This window comes from Pleurodeles waltl, chromosome 2_1 (genome assembly GCF_031143425.1).
Source record: "Pleurodeles waltl isolate 20211129_DDA chromosome 2_1, aPleWal1.hap1.20221129, whole genome shotgun sequence".
NCBI lineage: Eukaryota > Metazoa > Chordata > Amphibia > Caudata > Salamandridae > Pleurodeles > Pleurodeles waltl.
Window position 1 is genome coordinate 367512118 of NC_090438.1, and position 23252 is coordinate 367535369.

Sequence of the window (23252 nt, forward strand, 5' to 3'; positions counted from 1 at the left end):
TGAATACGCAGCAGCAGTTCCAAATGGCGGAATGAAAACGCACCATTTATTCTTATAAAGTAATCATTTTCCTAAGGCTGTTGCACTTTAGTTTTCCATCCAAGCTCCAAAATTATTGTGAATTACAATTATAGCTGAGGCAGGACTAATTATGAATGAGACTTAGAATCTTTGAACAGTCTAGAATGCCTAAAAAACTGTGTCAACAAATGGGAGTCTTGCATTTGTACACAATGAGTTATCATGTCATGCAATGCCATACAAAGAAGACAAGCCATTAACTCTATATGCTAACAGATTAGGGTCCCAATTTATGTATATGGTGGCTGCCATGCTAACACTAACTAAATCTTTCCATTGAGGATTAATTTACTGCTGTAACACACCATTTTCACCAGATTGGTAAACTAGACATCCCTTAATCTGGATATTTCAATTAGCAAACGCCCAATCTCCATCTTTCTCCAGATTGGTGGAATCATAGAACGACTAATGGTCCACAACTGCGGTCTTGTGCCAAATGTACCTGCTGGCTTAAGTGCCACACAGAATGGAGCTTGGCAACTGATAGCAAGTTAGCCCTATTCTACTGCATTTATTGTCAGCGTTTCCCACAGATGACTAGGAGCAGGGCCACATGAAAAATGTGATTGTTTGGCAACAGTGTCCTCCGCTTAACTAAGGACCATGACAACCTACTTTTTTTTGCCATAACCGTACATGTCAACTATTGTTAGCTTCTTAGAATAGGCTAATAGCTGTATCACAGATGCTTTTAGGGTTCCTAGGCTGTACTCTAATCCACCGGGTCAGCAGAGTGATGTATCCCCCCACCCTCCCAGAATACAATGTACCACATTAAAGATCTCAACCACTGACAGCTCCAAGGAAGGCTCTGACAGTTTACTGTGTGAGCACCATATTCAATGTGCCCACAACAAAGGTTTTTGTTTTTCCCTAACAAACCCCAAAGCTGGAGATTGTTCATGAATGGCAAAAGACAAACATACTGAAAGGCTCAGAGGTTTCTTTCAGTACATGGGGAGTGGGTTCATGTTTTAGTTTTTTGTTCAGGACTGCCATTCTTTCCCTACTAGTCCTGAACAGGAAAAATATTTCAGATCATCTGAACTATTTAAGGCAAATGGTTTTAGTACTTTGACCACTGTTCGTTGAAGGTTTCTGATGGGAGAGCCACCAAAGGCACCATCATTGGTTTCCGGACTTTAAATAGAGCACAGGGACCATGAGTGTTGGAGGATTCGTGAAAGTAGAAGTGGGCACCTTATTCCATTTGGTTATCTTTCTGAATATGAAAACATATTGTTGCATTTGACTGTGGTTGGTAGTAAAATGAGTATTAAATAATGATCTAGTACAATGTGTCCTAGATGTCACATTTACATTTTCAGAAAATGCGCACCAGACTCAAGGTGCAAGCCAATAAAACTGGATTTTTTTAAATTACCCATACAGAGGCTGTGATCTCGGTGGGTGGGACCTCAAAGCCACCAAGTTGAATTGAGGGGGGTTTGGAATCTGCTGCTGCCCTCCACCGGCTTGCAACACTGTGTCACATGAAGTAATTTACTATGTGTCACTTCATGCACTTGAGGAAAAAGCTAGAAAGCCTTGCAAAGAGGTGGGTTGAGTTTCCAATCATAGAGTACATCATGTACATTTAGGCTGAGATTTCCATATGGGACTACAATGGGACTACAATAAGGACATAGGAAAAAGCATGGTATAAATCTTTGATTTACATGTTGGTGCACTTTTGTACTATATTTAAAAACTGCTTCTTTGTCCAAGAGGCTATATATTTTGTCTTTCTGTACTGACCTTAGAGTGCAGAACTTGGACAGATGCTATATTATGTAACCAAGCACATAATTACAGTTTAAACCAATGCATACAGTATGTGCCTGATCACAGACCAGGAGCATTTAGTTGTATATACAGTCTCCCACTTGCAGTATAGATGGTGTCTGGTCTGCATTTGGTCAGTGACATCTTAAGGGTTTGTGGGGTCCTGGGGAAAATATATTTATGGGGGACCTATTTGGAACATCTTTCAATTTATTACCTCTTTTCAATTCATGTAAACTCTCTTGATACCGAACAATATTGAATTACATCTTAAACGTTTAGAGCCTAGATCTATGTAAGCTTGGATCTAGATTGCTTTACTTGCAACAAAACATTTCATGTGGAATGCAGTGCCTAAAGAGCTTGTTACTCTCATTGTACTAAAGCATGCTAAGGGTGACTTGGTAGATGTTTAGTGGACTAGTGTGTAATATAAAAATAAGATATGAACAGATACTACTTGAAGATGTAGCTATAGTTGTCAGATATATTAAATTACAAATAGATTCACCTTCACTAGAATGGTTCTTGCTGAACTGTTAAAAAGCAAAATGCTGCTCTGAGCATTTTCACTATTCCATTGGTTAATATCCAATAATTTCCTCCTAATTTCACTTCCCCTGCTCTGTCACTCTTCTCCTATTTATATGTTTGCACTTCTCTTAATAGACAGTGGACGTCTGAGTAAAGAAGAGGGACATATAAGATTAAAGGAGATGGACAGTGGCAGAAATAGAGCAGTATAGTGGGAGATTGAAATAGAGAGAGGTGGTAGAGATAAAGATGATATAGACAGATATGTAAGGTAGGGAAAAATAGATGTAAATAAACAAAGTGAGGTATACAGACAGAAACCTGAAGAGAGGTAGATGTAGGTTGACAAATAGGTTATGTTTTAGAGTGAGGTAGACAGAGACAGAAATAGGGAGAGAGAAATTTAGAGAGGCAGAGTAGTACTGTACTGCAAAGGATGAGGTTAAGAAGGTAATGTAGAAAAAGAGGTGCTTTGGAGAGCAACAAAGGTAGTGAGAGGTAGAGGTACACAGTTAGAGAGACCTGAGGCAAAAGAAAGAGATTCAAGGCAGAGAAGGTCAAATTGAGGAGAGGAATAGAAAATAGGTCAGATAAAGAGAGTAGTGAAAAAAGAGAAAGGTAGAAGGTGTATTAATGTGCTGCAGAGTTAAAACATGAAGTAGATATCAGTGAAAAAGAGAGGTGAGGTTGATACATAGGTAGTCAGAGTTGTTGGACAGAGAACGCAAAATAGTCCAACAGATAGGTTAGGTGGAGAGGGTGAGTTGAAATGGAGAAGGAGGTCCAGAGAGAGAGGAGCTGATGACAGAGAAAAGGGTGTAGGAAGAGAAATAGAAATAGAACTAGCCAGAAAAAAGTAAGATGTTTAGAGAGGTGAAAGAAAAGGAACAGAGGTTGAAAGAGAGAAAGGGGAGGTGGAGATTAAGAGATAGTGAGGGAGATGTGAAGCAGAGCGAGAAAGGAATTGGAGATGTGAGGGGGAGCAGTGAGGTAGGCAAAGGGCTGAGAGAGAGAGAGGTAGAGAGTGGTGAGGTAGTAGAGGAAAGAGAGTTGTGGAAAAGAGGCACAGGTTTTTGGGAGAATTAAAGTAGATGCTTGCAAGTCATCAGTTGGAAAAAGAACAGTGAGCTACAGAGAGACGGATGCGGTACAGACAGGGAATCTAGAGTGATAGATATAGAGGTAGGCACAGCAAGTGATAGGGAGGTGGGGTCATTGGAGGGAGATGAAGACAGATGAGGCAAGTGAGGTATATTGGATATGTTAAGAGAGTGATGGGGTAGACAAAGGTGAATTAAAAAAAGGCCAAGAAATTGAAAAATTGTAAGAACATATAGATTAGGGAAAGAGTGAAAGGTTAGAAGAGACATGTATGGTAGAAGATGTGAGGGGAAGTAAGTAGAGAGAAATGATACAGAAAGGTTATTTCTTTCAATTTACTTAGCTGTTAAAACGTCTCTGCCTTTGGTGGGTAAAAGAGACCTCTGACAGGTTGTCAACTGAAAATTTGATCAACACTCCAAAAAGCATCAAACAGCACCTTTGGAGAGAACTGTGTATTTCCTCCTAATCATGTGAGTAGTATTACTTGAAACGATTTTTAGCGTGAGCTATGTGGTGGAAGGGATAGAAAGAAGGATAATATAAAATGAAATGTTACAAAATGGAAATAAGGGAAAGAAAAATAAAGAATGGATAGAAGAAGGAGGAGGGATATTATGAAGGAGTAAATAGGAAAAGAGGACAGAAGAATAGCAATTGGACAAAATGACAAACTGATATATGTGGTTACGATTTTATTGGATTTCATATACTTCCACTATTTTGAACTACAGGAATGACTGGATATAATGAGCACCCCACACACTACACCAATTTTATATTCCCTCTCTTATTCATAATCCACTCTTATATTTGCATTACACAATTTACTGCAGCCAAGCTCCGTAGAAACGAATTGAGCAGATTGAGTTTAATGTAAAGGTCATTTTGGAACATTGTAGATATACCTTTCTACATTTATATTTAATTGCACATCGAAAACATACAACTAAAATTAAATCAAACTACCAAGAAAATCAATAGTGGTTGAGAGGAGTGTTTGTGCACAAACTGGCACATCTCAAATCTAACATAAACGCAATCTCCATACTGCATACATGGAATTACGCAAAAAGACAAAACAAATACTTTCTGGCAATTCAGAAACCTTGGTGCAAATAGAAATTTTGCATGCTTTACCCACTGGCTAACAACTGATCCAGTGTACTTTCTTGTATCTCAATACTCTATCTAGTGCAGTCATCTATCAGGTTGTGCCACTGGATATATGGACCTTCGATAATCGCCTGCAAATGTATGAAAGGAGCTAGCTTCAGCACAACATTTCCATTGAAGCGAAACCAACCGGGTACCATCAAAAAGACACAGAGGATGGTGTACACACCATGCAGGTTTATTGACAATTTAGTCAAAGTTACAAATCGAGCAATCAGTAAATGAGTTTATCAAATAAACATATATTTCAATTCTATAATTGATCTAAATGTGTATCTTATGAAAGGAAGCACCAAATTATAACTAGGCACAGAATAAAAAATAGATTTGGTCCCTGCAGTTACTTTCCTAATCTAAATAAGGCATCGAAAGTGGTCAGGGGTAAATTCTAAAATAAATTTGTCAGAATTTGTTGAACCAAATTAAGGTTCAGGGGAAATAGGTGCAAGCATGAACCTCAACAGCATGGTTAGGGGAAATTAGAGGAGTTTGGGAAATATCTTCCCTCATTGATGAAAGAGTCGGATCTGCTAAACTATACTAAAATACACACAATTAATACACAATAGAAAGTTCTGGAAGCTTTGTCTCCCCAACTTACTCTGGTTGGACTAATGGGGGTACGGCGTCTCCTAGGAGCAGGTAAAGTCCCCTCATTCCCATCAAAAAAAGAAGCAAAGAATCAATGTTCTGGTCTGATTGGTACAGGAGTCTCTCTCCCATCCCCACACTCTGCATGTCCACAGCTAAGTTTCCTAACGTATCAGTTCTCAATATAAAAAAGGCTTGTTCTGACTAAAGAAATATTTAGAATACCTGAAATTGAAAGAAAGCAATTAGGAAGAATATTTGATTCCGATTACGAGGGAAACTTTAATAAAACAATTTCAGGCTTAAGGACTATACACAGTCAGCCTTATATTGAGAGAGAAAGTGACAGTTATTTGAACACAGTTAGCATAAGCAATACTTTAATTATACTTCAATTACATAAAAGGGGTTTTAGCTACAGGTAAAGATAGGCACTTTCTAACACTGATTAGTAAGTTTGCACACTGGATACTATTTTATTTAACAGATGAAAATGTTGATGCATAAATGTATGGATTACTAAATTACGCTGCTCTACAAAGAATGTTTCATGCAAAACTTTCTATCTATCTATCTACACACACACACACATATACACACACACATGTATATATATCACCTACTGGTGGTCACTGGTAGGTAGTTATAGTTAGGACCTAGTTTCCGTAGGAAGAGCATTTTTTGTTTTGTAAATAACTTTGACACAGCTTGACGAATCTTCATTACATTTTCAAAACATATACTTCAGTCAGTTCAATTGCTGCCTTGCAAAGTTTCAGGGTGATCCGTGAAGCAGGGGCTGAGAAAAAAGGAGGTGTGTTTTCCCTATGCATTTTCCCATGTGGATTTTGAACAGGACTACAGCCCGAACCGCTGGATGGCATTATATCAAATTTGGCAGAAAGCTAGCTCTTGGTTTTGAAAGCACACTTTTTGGTTTAAATCTGTCCAGTAGTTTCTGAGATATTAGAGTTTAAAAGATATAGCTATACAGGGACTCCTAATACGCAGATCCAGGGGAAAGGAAGGCCTTGATTGACTGACCTGACCCCATAGGACACATAGAGGGGTCCGGGACACGGCATGGGCAAAAAAGTGCCCAATTATTTTTTTTCCCTGGATCTATGTATCCACGAGTGGATTGGCGGATCCAGAGAAAAAAAAATAAAAAAAACACCTACTGCATCCAACCTCATGCCACACACAGCCTAAGGCCTAAGGATGTGTGCAGCTTGGGTTTGGGTGTATGCAGGAGGGTTTGCCGCTGGTCCTGGCCATAGGCCAGGCCTGGCGGCCAACCCCGCCACCAACAGCCAAAGGCTGTATATTTACATGTGTGCGTGCTAAAAAAAAAAGAAATTCACTGAAAAAAACAAAGGTTACAGGGACATTATAGTTATGTCCTGAATTTACTCGCACAAAACCATAGAACTTCAGCAGTTATAGTTATGGTTAACTTAAGTAACTATAACTTGTGCCCTAAGGTAATTATAACTTGCACCTTTGCCTTGCACAGCTAATTACTCCGCATATGACAGCAGTGATGACACCTTCTATGGCATCATTGATATTATTACTGCAACATTTGCAGTAAAGTTATTGATGAGAAAACTCTGCATTTTTCAGCTCATAACTTCATTTCTCAAGGTAGGTTTGCTGAGTGTCAAGGGTTTGGTACTGGTAAATACTGTCCATAGTAGGGCATTCATTTTTTAAGTGGCATTCGCCATTTTGTCTTTCTATCAACAATTGTATAGATATTGAACACTGCAGTCAAAGTATATTACTTGAATATTTGTGATCAATTGGTAATTTGAACTATGCTATATGTAAACTGTGTGTTCTGTAGGTTCAATATTGCATATAATGCTTGGTTTCAACATCTATGTGAGTTGTACCTGTCGTGGCATTAGTAATGTCTGTTTTTTTCCTGATTTGTTTGTGCTTATTGTCAGGCCTCTAATGACCTCCTAATTTATAGATCAATTTGTGTGAAAGTGAACTTTCGATAATGTCATCAGTAATGTCATCACTGACATCATTTGAGATGTCATCAGTGATGTCATAATTGGTGTCATAGAACATGTCATGAGTGATATCAAATGTGAGGTCATAAGCAGTGCATGGTGGGGGCCAGGTTATAGATAGTGCTGCTAACTATAAATTATGAATTTCTGTGGTGTTTTAGTTAACATTGTTAGTGACGAATTCAACTAATTATAATGTTACTTTAACCTTTTTAATATGTGAATTTTTAAGTTTTTGTTGTAAATGAAAACAGATATTTGTATAAACTCTAACTATAATGCTACTTTAACCTCTGGTTTTTTTCAGTGAATGTCTAGGGTTTCCCGGATTTCTAGGGATTTTTAAAGTACATTATTTATTATTTAATGCTACTGTATAATAGAGTAGCAAATAAAACATGGTTGGATATTTATTTATTTATTTTTAAAGCAATGGCTCTCATAAGACACTCTCAGGAGACAGATGCACAATCCCCTGCGTGAGCTCCAAGGGACTGTACGGTTTGGCTCTTGCAAACAACTCATGAGACTTTACATTTAGAATTAAGTGAATTACAGTGTTTTGCTATAGTTTTGAGCAAAACAGAACATTACCCATGCTGAAAAATGAATTGTCTACTGTTCTATAGAAGATATAAAGGAAGTATATTTTTCGGTCTCGTGAGAAACCCGCAAGACAGTTGCGAGAGGTCTGGGAGAGGAAGCATATCCTAAGGAAGTTTTTTGATTGCTTCAGATGGATGAGTTATTGAGAAGAAGAAGATTCAATCCCTTTTGCTTTATTTCACTATTGGACTTCTGTGTGAGCAGATATATTTGGCATGCTCTCCTATCCTGTTTCCATAATTGTAGGGCAATAATAAAATATGAGAGGGACTAGCCTCTCCACTGACAACCGTCTGTTCGATAATAGTTATGCATACTAGGGTATGATGAGGGACTATCCTCTTCTTTCAGAGCTCTCGCTTAGATATCAGGTTTGCATAGTAGGGTGTATGGAAGAAATGGCATCCCCTTTCAGCCCTCTCTCAAATGATGCGTGTGTGTAGTAGTGTGTGGGAAGGGACTGCCCTCTCCTGTCAGGTGTGTCTTTCAGATGACGGATGTGTGTAGTAGGGTGTGTGAATGGAGTCAGACCTTTCTTCCTGATGATGGGTGTATCTAGTGAGGTCTGTGGATAGACTAGCCTCTCTTTTCAGACCTCTTTATCAGATGACAGGGGTGCATTATAGTGTGTGAGGAGGGACCAGTCTCTCCTGTCAGATGTCTTCCTCAGATGACGAGTGAGCGTAATAGGATATATGGATGGACTGGCCTCTTCTTCCAGACTTCTCTCTTAGATGACCAGTGTGGATATTAATGTTTGGTGAGGGACTGCCCTCTCCTGTCAGACCTTTCTCCCAGATGACGGGTGTCCACGGTAGGGTGTTTGGCTGGACTGGCCTCTTCTTTCAGAGCTCTATTTCAGATAATGGGTATGCATAGTAGCGTGTAGGAAGAGCATTAACTCTACTCACAACTCTTCCCAAGCAAATGTGCATAAATAGTAGACTATAATAAACACCTTCTCCAGTAGGAGTACTTCCTACAGTAACAAGTGCGCATATTGAAGTGTATTCAACAATCGCCTACTCCTTCCTACTTTTCACAATCCCACAAGAGTCTTCAGGGTTCAAGATCTTAACATTGTTTTTAATAAAATAAAGAATTAACCTTCTACTCATCACAGTACCTATCTCTTACAAGCAATATGCATTTTATAATCTTCACAGTAGTTATCCCTTAGACACTTCCTCTAGGGGGGCAGCATGCCTTTCTGCTGCCACCTTATATAGCTTTTTTTACTCATTTACAGCAAACAGTAATGGCTTCCATTTAATTTCTAACATTCCAACAGCCAGCCAATCGGAGCGTTTGTTCTTGTGGGATTCACAGGAGCTACATGCTCCTGTGAGAGTGTGAAGGCTCATAGGAAACATTGGCCTCTTGACCAATCACAGGGCTCCATTTTTTATTTTTCGTTTTTGCGGGACTCTCTCAAGCCTAACAGCAAAAATTTACAATTCGTTTTCACCCTTAAAGTTAGACTTGGCATCCTTGGCGTGGTCTCTCCTAACGTTTTGCCTCTGTTTCCCAGATTGTTGATGTGTGCTGGACTCTGTTTTTGCTGTTTTTGTTACTATGGGCACGTTATCACTGCTATCCAGTGCTAAAGTGTAAGTGCTCCTATATAAAATGTGTATGTAATTGGATTTCCATGATTGGCATATTTGATTTACTGTTAAGTCTCTGGTACAGTGCAATAGAGGTGCCCAGGGCCTGTAAACCAAATGCTACTAGTGGGCCTGCAACACTGATTGTGCCACCCATATTAGTAGCCCTGTAAACATGGCTCAGACCTGCCACTGCAGTGTCTGTTTGTGCAGATTTTAACTTCCAATTGGACTTGGCAAATGTACCCACCTGCTAGGCCTAAAACTTCCCTTTTCTTACATGTAAGACACCCCTGAGTTAAGCCCTAGGTATAGCCCCCTGGGCAGGGTGCAGTGTATGTTTAAGGTAGGACATATACTAATGTGTTTTAAATGTCCTGACAGTGAAATACTGCCAAATTTGATTTTCACTGTTGCAAGGCATATCTCTCTCATAAGTTAACATGGGGGCTACCCTTAAAAATGATTAAAGCATAGATTCCCTTTGGGAGCAGATAGACATCTTGAGTTTGGGGTCTGTGAGCTCACAATCTAAAAATATATCTTTTAGTAAAGTTTGTTTTAAGATTGTGTGTTTGAAAATGTCACTTTATCCTGCATATCCTGATGAGCCATCTGTGAAAGGAGGGAGGGGGGAGTGTCACTTACACCTGAAAGGGCTGTGCCTGCCCTCACACAATGCAGTCTCCAACCCCCTGGTGTGTGTCTGGGGCCTGGCCCGGGCAAGGCAGGATTTCACAAACAAGAGAGACTTTCCTTTGAAGTAAGCCTTCTTCAAAGGCCCAAATGGGTATAAGAAGGCCACCCAAAACCACAGACTTTAGATCACTTCTGGACATCAAGAGGAACCTCTGCCTGAAGAAGAGCTGAAGAGGAAAAGTTCTGCCCTGCCTGTGACTGTGCTTTGTGGAGCTATCCTGCAGTTGCTGCTTCCGCCTGTGCAAGGAACAAAGACTGGACTTTGTTGGCATTCCTGCTTGTGAAGAAATCTCCAAGGGCTTAGCCTGAGCTGGCCTTCTGTTGTTGAAGTCTCAGGGACATCAAAGATTTCTCCTGCCAGCATCTGGACTCTCTGTTGAGACTCCCGCCCTATCAAATGGGGCCCTATCCAGTTCCTGGGGCCTTGAAAGGTGAAGCTGGCAGACCAAGACTGAAAATCCACTCACAGACAGCTGTGCGGGGTAAATATTGACGCACCTTCCGAGTTACGGATGAAAAACGATGCCCCACCGGCTTTGCAGCAGAAATCGATGCTCCAACGGCATCGCAGTTAGAAGATCGACTCACGCAGCTGGAGAAACGACGTGCAACACCCGCTGACGGAGGCTGATAACGTCTCAACCCACAAAGTGCGGTTTTGCTGATACCGTGCGGCAGGATTTTCGACGCAAACCTTGCTGGGCACAGAAAAATGCCGTAAAGCCTGCCCAGACCCAAGTGCTTGCCCGGATCGATGCATCGCTCTCCTGCGGAGAGGAAAAACGACGCACGCCGACACGACCGGAGAAGGAGAAACAACTCACGGTCTCGCTTGCAGGTGAGAAATCGACGCATCACTAACCTTTTTTGACACACACTCACTTGTGCTGTGTTATTTTGATGCTAACCAGGTACTTTTCAATGCTAACAGTGTTTTTACTGTTTTCTCAAGGATTTAAGACTCTTTTTGCTTTTTAATTCCTAACTTGGCTTGTGTATGGTGGATTTTTGTCATTTTGGTCTTGTTTTGTTTAGATAAATATTTCCTATTATTCTAAACCTGTCTTGTGTCGTTTTGTAGTGTTTTTACTGAGTTACTGTGTGTGTTGGTACAAATACTTTACACCTAGACTCTGAAGTTAAGCCTGCCTGCTTGCGCCAAGCTAACAAGGGGGTGAGCGGGGTTAACTAAGGGTGATTCTCCTTTACCCTGACTAGAGTGAGGGTCCTTGCTTGAACAGGGGGTAACCTGACTGCCAACCAAAGACTCAATTTCTAGCACTTAATTTTTAAAAAACTACTGAACTAATTTACACCAAATGACAAAAAGCACAATCTGTGGACCAAAATTTAGCTTCCTGTCTAATTTTGTGTTTGGGTTACCTGCATGCAGCCAACTTCGCAGCATGGGGTTGGCTGCCAACCCCCTGCTGCACATGACCAAAGCTTTATGTTTGGTAACACAGTATCATTTTACATTTAAAATACCCTAGAAGTTCACTGAAAAAACTAACGGTTAAAGTAATGTTATAGTTAGGTGAAATGTTCAGTAACAACATAACATTTTAAACTTAAAACAAACAGAAATTCACCAGTTATAGTTATAGTTAAGTCAAGGAACTATAACTCATGCCCTACAGTAACTATAACTCCCGCCCTCACCATGCACTGCTACTTACCCCACATATAAGATCACTCATGACCTATTCTATGACTTCATTAATAATATCACTGCAACATTTATAATTAATTTATTGATGAAAAAGCCCTGCATGGCTGGGGTACACGTTACAGCTAATTTCGGGCACCTGCATTCAACCCCCGCAGGCAGACAACCCCATGCTGTGCATGGATTTTGGCTATGCACAGTGTGGGGTTGATGCAGGTCCCGGCTTGTGGCCATACCCTGCACCAAGCCCTTGTGCGCAAAGGGGGTTGGGTGCATGGTCTGGCCAACAAAACCCACCAGGTGTGCATGGCTGGCTATGGCCCTTATTATGACATGGGCGGTCGCCATATTACGACCACGGCCCACTGAAACGAAGCCAGTTTGCCAACAGTACTGCCAGTGCGGTCAGATCGCTGCCGATGGCGGTTGCCATCCCCAGGTAGGTGGTAGCCACTGCACCACCCACCCTATTATGACACTGCAGATCACCACAATTTCTGGGGTGAGACGACCGCCTGCCAAAGACTGGCGGAAACAGCAGGTAGAAAAGAACCCACTCACCTCCACGGACACAGATGACTCTGCAGAAGCCATGGAAAGCCACACTGAAGTCTTTCCAGAGCTCTTCCTCGCCTTCCTCCTTTATGACCGCCAACGCCACGGCTGAGTACACCTGCAGAGCACAAAAGGGGGGAAGGGGAGAGTGACACACCCACCCACAATATACTCACTATGCACGGACTCCAGCGCACACACACGTTCACAAACGCTACACAACACCCCTACCGAGACACACACACAAAACACAGCCACGCCAAACACACTACACAAGCAGAGACACATAAACCAATACAAAGACACATCACTACATACAATGCCCAAACACAAGAAAGAACAGTGAATCTGAATGAAAAAACGCCTAGAAATGCATTTTGTGCAACACTTGATAGACAGATGGAACTCACCAGTAAACAAAAAGACTCAACAAATGTATGGTAAGGAAACCAACAGGAATCCTGTTGTATAAATAAATGTCCATCAAATGCAAATGTGCAACAAAAAGCAGCAAGGCCCGTAGGCCATTTCATGTCCAGTAGGCAAGATTGTGCCTTGCAACAGCCCCAACTTGACTCCTGACAGCCTAATGGCCTCCATAAGGTAGGGGCATCAATGGGGCAGACAGGCACCTCAAGGGTCTGGGGGTGGGGGTTTGGGTTTTGGAGGGGGGTCCTTGGGCTTCGGCCTGGTTGGGGGGGTCCTTTGTTTTGGTCTGGGAGGGGGTGGGGGTTTCACCTTTGCTCTGGACAGAGGGGTAGGGGCTTTGGAGCTATGTTTTGGGGCAGGTGTTTTTTTGGGGCAGGGGAAGGCTTTTTGCGGGTGGAGCGGCAGCAGAGGTAGAAGGGGGTCATGGGAGGACTTGGAGGTGGAGGGACTTGGCCGGGGGAGGGCACAGTGACGGCGAGGTGCAACACAGGGTGGGACAGGCTCAGGGAACAGGTCAAGGCGGACAAGGAAAAGGTTCTTAGAAACAAGGGGGGATGGATTGGGAAACTGGTTTGGGAATGGCGGCAGAGGGAGTATTACTAGGACATGTAGGTGTGCTGGATATGGGTGCAGATGTATGCAGAGTATGTATGTGTGAGGTGGAGGGATGTTGAGTGTTTGAGTGCTGGTGTTTATGTGTTTTGGGAGGAGGGGGGAGAGAGACTAGGGGAGGACAGACAAGTCATGTGTATGTATGGTGGGGTGGTGTCTGCATGTAAGGTGGGTGTGCTGCATGTGTCAGTGATGGTGGTTGTGGTGAGTGCGGATGAGATGCATGTATGAGTGTCTGCTGTTGTGGTGACTGAGGGCAAAGTGGTGACAGAAACTGTGAGTGAGGATGCAGTGCTAGCAGGTGTGAGTGGTGATATGACTGTAAGGGAGGAGGCTCTGGGGAGAAAGCGGAGGTAGTGGCTGATGTTGTCTCTGCTTTTGTGTGTTGAGCGTGTGCAAGCATATGATGTGATTTGTGATTCCTGTGTTTGTCTTTGCGTACCTTGTCTGTTGATTTGCGTGAGTGCTTGGCTGTATGTATGGCTTGGCTGCGAGAGGGGAGAAGGCTTTGGGATGGGGCACAGGTAGAAGGAGGGAGGATGGAAGTACTGGGTACACTGGTTATGTTCAATGAAGCAGCCAGAGCCTGAAATGATCTCTGTAGGCCAGTCAAGGCACTGTGAATGCCCTCCCTCTAGGCATTGGTCTGCTGAATCTGGAATACCAGGCCCTGGATGGCATTTACAATGGTTGACTGCCCTACAGAGATGGACCTCAAGAGGTCAATAGCCTCAACATTGAGGGCAGCAGGGCTGAATGGGGCTAGGGCAGAGGTGCCTGCGGCAAAGGAGACACCCACCCTCCTGGGTGAGCGGGCACGAGCAACTGGGTTGGGATCTACTGAGATGGCGGTGTTGGTAAGGGGGGGGGTGGATGAGGATGGTGTTGGGATGGTCCTAGAAGGTTCCGCCACAGCCAGGGAGCTTCCATCAGAGGAGGAATCAGTATCAGTGGTATCTGCTCCAGTCTCCCCTGTGGTGCTCCCCTCACCCTCCAACCCACTGGTCCCCTCAGCTTCGGTGGTCTCTGCGTCCTGGGTCCGGTGGGCTGCAGCCTCCCCACTAGGCGGTGCCCCTACTCCTTCGCCTGCTGATGCTAATACACACAAGGATAGGATAGTACAAATAAGAGGTGAGGGGGTGAAAAAGATGGGGGCATAGGTTCAATACCAATCCCCATTGCACATTTGTACATTTCAACAACATGACTCTTTGAACATTCCTGAAAGCACTCTCTACAACGTCAATAGACATTTCCCCACACCCACTGTGCATACACTCTGATGTGCATACACAATCATGGAACTTCTACAATTACACTCAGGTACTACTCTACACTGTTAGGGCTCTTGTATACAGGATCATTACTGTGAAAAGTCAGTCCATGAGTCACATTTGTACATTGTCATATCTACCCGTGTCACCCATAATGGACATGAATAGATATGTATTGGAACCAACTTAAAATTCTGCATGTCCATGTCACATTCTACAATTCCACAGTACAAATGCCATGGCAACCTGTTGCACAGATGCTCACCTTTCACAGCTACTTATGTTCACAGCACAACTGTATCTTACCTACATTAACTGTCATAGTTACAGAAAACATCCTGAATCCAGTACTCTGTAACTCACCCCTTGTGGCTGCTGTGTTATCCCCTGTAACGTGCCATCATAGCTCCCAGGAACACGAAACAGCAGCACACTCAGTAGAGGTCTTGATGGATGGAGCAGTCTGCACCTTCACTGCTGCAGTAATCGTCAGTGGTCCCTGTATGCCATAGACATCAATGTTAACCAATGAGGAGTTGAACGGCGGTTCCGACCACCTACCGCCATGATGGCATACGCCGGTGGAATGAGCTCACTAACATCTGTCCCCTGCTTGCAGGATAGGCAGCAGCAATTTTACACTGCTACTGTTATGAAGACATAACTTTAAAGCGTCACTAATCATTTTTATCATGGGCATTGTGATGAGCTACAGTCTAGGACTGTGTACCTTACAATCAGGCAGTACAAACTTGGAGTGTGCACAGATTCAGAAAATGACATAATGACAGATTGGAAATAAACTTACATATTTATGGTGACTGTACACTACCAGTGACAGACAAGCATCTTACTGATGTAATCCTTAGAAAATCCCAGATGTATGTGCAACTAACATGATAATTTCAATAGCTCGGCACTTTGAAGTCTGCTTTACATGCAACAAGTGGTAGCAGATGTGATATTGATTCTTCATTTGTGACCCTGTAGTAGGATGCATGAACTGGTATTGTTGACACACTTGGTTTGCATGCCATGTGAAGATGCGACCACTGTGAAGGGTGAGGCATGCACCTGTGTACCGACCCCTGGTTGACTTGGCAATGATGGAAGAACGCAACATCATCTCCCACTATCGACTGAGCCGTGCTACAATCATAGAGCTGTGTACTCAGTTGGAGTCTGATCCGCTGCCAGCCATTCAACAACCTACAGCTGTTCCTCCAACTATGAAGGTGCAATCCATCCTTCACTTCTTGGCCAGTGGCTCATTCCAGGGGATAGTGGGAATGGCAACAGGCATGTCTCAACCTATGTTCAACAATGTGTCGAAGAATGTCTTGTCTGCCTTAGTCAAACATATGGACAGCTACATTCAATTTCCCCATACTGTAGATTTGGCCTGTGTGAAGGCTGGTTTCTATGCAATGGGACATATGCCTCGAGTGATTGGGGCCATAGATGGCACCCACATTGCATTAATAAGACCCAGGGCTGATGAGCAAGTGTACAGGAACCGTAAGAGCTTTCACTCCATTAATGTGCAGATGGTCTGCTTAGCTGACCAGTACATCTCCCAGGTCACTGCAAGGTTTCCAGGGTCTGTCCATGATTCGTATATCCTCAGGAATAGCAGTGTCACACGGTTGATGGCACCTCGACAAAGAGTGAGTATGATTAGTGTATATGTAATTACTGTTACCCCAGCCTTCCTACTCAGTCTGTATGTGACATAGTGGATCGTAAATGTTACTTTACCCTATCCACAGGTGATTCAGGTTATCCCAAACTCTCCTGGTTACTCACACTGGTGAGGAATCCAAGGACCAGGGCTGAAGAACACTTCAATGAGGCTCATGGAAGGACAAGAAGGGTGATCAAAAGGACATTCGGTCTGTCATAGACAAGGTTCAGATGTCTGCACGTCTGTGGGGGTTACCTGCAGCACTCACCAAGAAGGCGTGCCAGATTGTGGTGGCCTGCTGCATGCTCCACAATCTGACAGTAAGGAGGTATATCCCATTGCTGGAGAAGGTAGGAGTAAGGGACAATCCGGTGGCAGAGGAGGGAGGAAATATGAGTGACGAAGATGGGGATGAGGAAGATGTAGGTAAAAGGACATAGCTCATTGAGCAGTACTTCAGCTAAGCTTCTGGTAGGTACTTCTCTACATTTAACATGTCACATATTGGAGTACAGGTTGGGTCCTTATCCATTCCTGAAATGAGTAGGTGTTGATCCCATTTGGGTATCAGATGAGTGTATACAAGAGTTGTCTGACAAGTAGGTCAACAGTTCCACTGTGATGTTATCTAGTTCATCTGTCTGTGTTGAACATACTTTAGACATTCTATCTACTTCTTCACACAATTGTGTCTTCTACATTTTAGTATCATATGTTCCTTGGCATAGCCACTGCTTATTCTGACCTCAATGGATTTAAAAACTTGGCATCCAAGGGTGTGAGCTGAGTAGTACAACTACAATGAATGTCTATCACTCAGGTAATTTCTGTTAGATACAACGATTATCTTGTCCAATAGTACCTGAACAGGGTTGTGGTCATGTGTGCAGTAGCATTGGATTGACTATCCATGTGTAAACCTACATTGTAAATCGTTTAACCATCATGATGTGCAGGTACATACTGTTGGCAACAGCGCAATTAATATGTGATGTACATTGTGTGCTATCAATTGCGGATGTGTTTTGGATGATGTTTCACTACTCTTCCCTCTCTGCTACCTGAGGATCCAGGTGATGTGTGGATTCTGACTTTGCTGCTGGGAACCGAATGATAGGATGATACATACACCTCTTCACTGTGTTTTAAGACTCAATTTCTGTGACATGTCACACATTTGTTGCACTATAACAATGAGTAAACATATAACACCATAACTTGTGTGTAAGGTATTTATTGTGTATACCAAAGTGGGATAGGGTGCAAAGCAGTGGGACCATGGTGTTCAATTCCATCAGTCTCTAAGGCCAAGCAGTTGGTAGCACAGGTCCAGTATCATTGTGGCATTTTAAAATGGGGCTATAGCAGTAGAGAGTCAACAAGGTGTCTCAGTGGCACACAAGAGAGACAGTTCTGGGGAGGCTCATTTCTTGGTGGTGGGGTTGGTCCTTGCAGGATGTCTGGCTCTGTGACCATGTTTCCGTGGGGGTTCCTCAGCAACAGGGGGTGGCTCAGCAGTAGCTTGTGAGTCCTCAGGCACGGCCACCATCCCACTAGCTTCAGCAGATGTAGAGGGCTGGTCAGTAGGTTGGCTAGTGGAAGGGGCCTGGTGGTGGGCATTCCACTCCTGTATGGCCTCCTGTTGGTACTCCCTCTGCTGGCTCAGGTTTTCCCCCAACAGGACTAATATTTGACCCTTCTTGTCCTGGGATTGGTTGTATGTTCCCAGGACTTGTGCTGTAGCCTCATGAGCAGGTCGCACTTTGGGTTGCCCCACTCTGTGGCCCCTAGGTGCCCTCCCACTGGCCCTAGTCCTCTGTCCCTGTGTCTCCGGCATGGTGTGCCCTCTCCCACTTACTCCAGGACCTTCATCGTCTTGTGTGGTGGGTGCTGACTCAGGTCCCTGTACAGGTGAGCACACTATGGATTGACGTGGCCTGGAGACACTGGTGTGGGGGCGTTGGGCAAAAGGTGTTGTGGTGGTAGAGGTTGTGGGGGGCTCGATGGCATCCTGGGTGAGGCTGGTGGAGGTGGACTGCCCAGAGAGCCCAGATGGGCCTGGTAGGTCTTCCAGTTCCAGATACCCTGTGTCGCTGTAATCACTGGGGTCTTCATCAGGTGGAGGATTGGCTGTATGTGGCACTGGTTGTCTGATGGCATTATCAGTGGCACCTGTGGATGACAGGGATTGTTATTCACATCTGCCTGATGTACTTTACAGGGGCTGCGAGGTGAGTGCTATGTTTCTTGCCTCAGTACTGAAGTGTAGTTATGCGAGGGGAATGTGCATTGCTAGGTGGCTAAAGGGTGATGCATTGTGGGAGTCATAGTGCTTCATGCTGTACATGCATTGGGTGCATTTGGGAGTGTAGACTTTGGGATTGGTGTTAGTGGGGTAGGGTAGGCATGCAGGGGATGGGGATGCATGCATTACAGATATACTTAATACAAGGGGATTTTAGGTGATTTACCAGTTTCTAGTCCTCCAGGGATTCCACTGAGACCCTCAGGGTGCAGGAGCACCAAGACCTTCTCCTCCCATGATGTGATCTCCAGAGGAGGAGGTGGGGGACCACCGCCAGTCTCCATGAGGGCGATTTGGTGTCTGGATGCCGGACACCAGCCACCTCTTCCTTATGTTGTCCTTTGTGAATGGGTGGCTTCCCACTGAGTTCACTTCGTCAATTATCCTCCGCCATAACTCCATCTTCTTTGCCATTGACGTTTGCTGGTCTCGGGCCCCGAACAGCTGTGGCTTTACCCTGATGATTTCATCCACCATAGTGCTTAATTCATCATCAGTGAAACAGGGGTGCTTTTGTCGGGACATGGTGAGTGTGATGTGTTTGTGAGTGTAAGTGAAGTGTGATGTCTCTGTTCAGTGCGATCTTCAGCATGGTCGTGCAATATATGTCAGTTGTTTGTTGTACCAAAGGTTTGTGGCTTGTGTGTGTGTGTTTTATAGTGGGAGGGGTGTGGTGTGTCTGTGTATGTGTCTCAGGTGTGGGGTAATCGAATTGGCCAATGTGGTGTTGTGTTGTAGTGGAGGTTCCATTTCAGACGCAGCGGTCCCGACCACCTATGGATTACCGCCACGCTATGACCGCTGTGCTGATTTGTGGGTCACATTAGGGGGGTGCAGTCTTTTTCTGCTGCGGCGGTGTGGTTGGTGGGACTGCCTTTCTGCCGCCGTCATTCGGCCAGACGGTGTCAGATTTGTGGCTGTGTTCTGGTGATTTTGTTTTTGTGGGTTGTAATAGGGTGGGTGGATTACCACAGCTGCTGCGGTCCTTTGGCAGCCGCCAGCACGTTGGTCTTTGGGAAAGACTGCCAATGTCATAATGAGGGTCCATGTGTTGTTTCAATTCAAATGTTGTTGGTTTAAGAAAGACAGACCTACTGACTTTGTCAAAGGGTCAGAACACCAAAATATAAAAAAGTGAGGCTTTAGATTTATAAAGGGGTCTACATATCAACACAGATAAAGTAGAATAATTGTTTCTATGAAAATGACAGCAATATTCAACACAAATTTCACTAATTCACACAGTACATTGTTTAATAACAGTGATTGTAATAAACTATTTTAATGATGTTTTACTAACAAAAAAGTCTAAATGTATTTGAGTCTTTCTTTTAAGACTATTCAGCCCACAAAATGCAGCTATTCAATCAATCACAAGAGGGCTCAACACTCAGCTAAAGAGCATAGAGCTCCAACTAGAAGTGCTGTACAAAATATATTAGGTCTTCTGTGGGTCATGTATTTAACAACTCCGCAAATCTGAGTATTATTTTTATGTTTCTGGAGGCTGCTGCCTTCTTGCAGTTCCAAGCAAGAAAATGCTTAGTGGTTCCTCTTCCCCTTTTATGGTCACTAGCCGAAATCTAAAAAAAAAAAAATTAGAAGCCCTTTCAAGCTATTATGGGGTGCACCTTGCTTGCAGCATTCAGTAATAAATGTATTATTTTTTATTTGTTTTTTTGTGTCTCCGTTCCTACCCAGGGGGCTCATGTGTTCTTTTTCTTGGGGGGTCCCTGTGGAAGCCACAGGGACCCCACAGACCCATCTGCTCCCCTCAAGTGTCCACGTATGCCACGCAGGAGCCAGCAACTCTTTTATTAATTTATTTTTTATTTTAAATTGGGTGCCCTAGTGCCCACCTGGGGCACCCAACAACAGTTTTCTATGTTGGGGCCTATGGGAAGTAGCTACTGCAGGAGCTGACAAACCTTTCTTGTTTTTTTAATGGAGTGCCCAGGTGCCCACCCAGGGCACCCCACTCCTCCTGATGTTAGGGAGTGCAGGTGGAGCCCCAATGGCCCTAGAGCCAAGCTGCCTCTCTTAGCTGTACCCATCCTGAATGTGGGGGAGCCAGCATTGCTCCCATCCCGCAGGAGCAGCTTTTTTTTTGCGGGAGCAATTCTGTGTTTCCCCGCCCACAAGAGCACAAGCGGGGATAAAGTTTTGCACTCCCAACCAGCGTGAGCATCTTTGTGTTCCCATTGGGAGGAAACACATTAGGCCCCGGAGGATGGGTTCCCTGTGGGCCAAATGGAGTGCCCAGGTGCCCACCCAGGGCACCCCACTCCTCCTGATGTTAGGGAGTGCAGGTGGAGCCCCAATGGCCCTGGAGCCAAGCTGCCTCTCTTAGCTGTACCCATCCTGAATGTGGGGGAGCCAGCATTGCTCCCATCCCGCAGGAGCAGCTTTTCTTTTGCGGGAGCAATTCTGTGTTTCCCTGCCCACAAGAGCACAAGCGGGGATAAAGTTTTGCACTCCCAACCAGCGTGAGCATCTTTGTGTTCCCATTGGGAGGAAACACATTAGGCCCAGGAGGATGGGTTCCCTGGGGGCCAAACAGTGGCTAAGGAAGGGGGAGCACACTCTCCTCCCATCACTTCCCTTCCATCAATTTGCACGTCAGTCATGTGGAATGGGATCCCATGGGCCTCAACCAGCTCATAGAGGGTGGCTCTGTGCCCTTCTCCCCTTAATAACATATTTGCGGATGGGTTTGCTTTCTGGACCAAGATCTTGCTTTCTGCCAAATTTGCTGTAGTTCATTCAGCTGATTGGTTTGTAGCTGTGTCTAATTTCCCTATGGAATAAGCAAACGGAAGCAAATGTGTTTTAGTTAGGAGCTGGAGTGGAAGAACATTGTTTTAAAGCTCCATCAACATTCGTCGAACTGCTCCAAAGATATAATCAGATCCAAAAATGCTTTTCCTCTGGAAACATGGTCCTAACTATAACTACCAAGTGGCTATCTGCACTTGGTAATGTATGTATATATACATATATGTATTTCGAATGATTTGGAGCATTTGAGTGTTTTCATCAGTGTATTTTTTTCAGCATTCATTTCTTGCTTGATCCTGCAGATACCACTGTCAATCTTTTGAGAAATGTGTTTTTTTTTACCTTGGGAATGTACAATGCTCTAATATTTGAAATATATTTCCATGCAACAATGTGTATTATCATAAGTTAAATGCTAAATGTAAAGCAGCAATGTAAAGAAATAACAATCATGTATTCTAAATCTGTTTGTACTGTAGCACATTAGCATCACTGAATGGGTTTAAGAAGACTTAACATAAAAACATAGGCCCTCATTACGACCCTGGTGGTTGGTGTAAAAGTGGCGGTAATACCGCCAACAGGCCGGTGGTAATTACTGCCAAATTATGACCATGGTGGTGTTATCTCCGATAGACAGCCAATGTACCACACCAAGGCCCTCATAACGACCCTGGCGGTCGGTGGTAAAGCGGCGGTAAGACCTCAAACACGCCGGCGAAAAAAAAATAATGAATTATGACCGCGGCGGTCATCCGCCACTTCACCATTCCAGCCGCCATGGCGGTGAAAACCGCTGGGCTGGAGATTGCGGTCTCCAGCCCGGCGGTCTGACGGTATCAGGACCCTGCATACCGCCATGGATCTCGGGTGTTTGGGAACCGCCATGAGATCCATGGCGGTAGGCACTATCAGTGCCAGGGAATTCCTTCCTTGGCACTGATAGCGGTCTCCCCCACCCCCGCTACCCCCCTGAATCCTCCCCCCACACCCCCCACTCCCGTGCCACCCCCCAAAGGTGGCACAACCCCCCTCCCCACCCTGACCCCGAACATGCACATATATACCCGCCTACACGTACACACCCCCAACATGCACATATACACACCCCTACACGCACACACCCCCAACATGCACATATACACACCCCTACACGCACACATACACCCCGACAAAACATATCCGCACACATACACACAGACATGCACACCGTCCGACCCGCACACATTTCCCATACACACAACACCCCCGCACGCGTACACTCACTCACTCACCCCCTCTACACTCCCAAACGCACACCCCCATGCACGCACACAACACACAACACCTCCCCACCCCCTTCCCTAACGGACAATCAACTTACCTTGTCCGTTGATCCTCCGGAGGGACGGGATCCATGGGGGCAGCTCCACCACCAGAACACCGTCACCAGAACACCGCCACACCGAATCATGGGACGTGATTCAGTTGGCGGTGTTCTGTTGACGTGGCGGTGGAGGCTGAGCAACCTCCACTTTCCTGCCGTCCGCCAGTATGGCTGCTGGGGGCTTTTTGTCCGAAAAAGGACAGCGGGCTGCCAGCGGTCATAATACGCGGCGCGTAAGACCGCCACCACTGGCGGTCTTCAGCACGGTGGTACCTCGGCGGTCTTGCAAAAAGACCGCTGAGGTCGTAATGACCCCCCAACTGCCAGGGCGGAAACAATAGCCACCACGGTGGTAGCTGCCTACAGCCAG